The sequence below is a fragment of the Lottia gigantea genome (genome assembly GCF_000327385.1).
Source record: "Lottia gigantea unplaced genomic scaffold LOTGIsca_46, whole genome shotgun sequence".
Lineage (NCBI taxonomy): Eukaryota > Metazoa > Mollusca > Gastropoda > Lottiidae > Lottia > Lottia gigantea.
In genome coordinates this window covers 435,965-436,776 of record NW_008709614.1, presented here as the reverse complement: position 1 = coordinate 436,776, position 812 = coordinate 435,965, and the positions used below count along the sequence as shown (strand labels likewise).

The following is an 812-nucleotide window of genomic DNA, read 5'->3' as shown; positions in this document are numbered from 1 at the left end:
ACTTTTTATGGTTGACAAATGATGAGGACACAGCTCTTAAAGAAGAGATCTTTTTGGCCAGCGAGCTGTCCAGAAACTAAATATCCAAGCAATGTCTTTTTCGCGAAGGTGAAAGGAATGATGGGTTCATGGTAAATCAGTAGTTGTAACTATACAAAACCCATTAGTATATGGAATGTTACTATAATTGGGTGCATGACTCATTACTATTGAGTCGCAATCTGATTGCATGTGTGATTCAATTTCGCGTACATTTTCCTGAAATATGAAAGAAACACATACAATTATTATTGATAGTCTCGATGCAAACCCATTGCCGTGATTATACTGATACAAAGAAAAATTTGTCATTTGGAAAACTGTATTCCGGCATTGCACAACAGGTTCCGATCCTATAATTGCCCTGTCACACCTTAACGTATAGCATAATAAGTTATATAGCTATTATACCCATATGTCGATATATGTTTGGAACCGTCAGCTGAAAGTTTATCGTTCGGATGGAGGAACACTCACAGTAACTCATTGTCAGAGAAGTCAGCTAAGCCATAATCGATGAATAAATGGAGGTGATGGTTTGTTCCACCACCCCTGATGAATGGTGTTCTATTGCTGACAGATTCTTAGAAACGCCCCTCCTCACCCCCCCCCAGTCATGTGGCGCACTCAATGGGAAACACATCGCCTGTCAATGTCCTCCAAAGAGTGGATCCATGTACTTCAACAGTTCAACTACAAAGGAATCTCAANTTGTAGATGCTGACTAAAGTTTACGTTGGAGAGATGGCGAGGATGGAGATGGCGGTGAGTGG

At 40.6% G+C, this 812-nt stretch overlaps 1 protein-coding gene across 1 annotated transcript in view; it reads left to right on the top strand.

Moving 5' to 3' along the window:
• LOTGIDRAFT_218343 (hypothetical protein) overlaps positions 1-812 on the top strand; it is a gene marked incomplete at both ends in the record, with an annotated part of 14,856 nt that overhangs the window by 9,967 nt on the left and 4,077 nt on the right. The window lies entirely within an intron of this gene.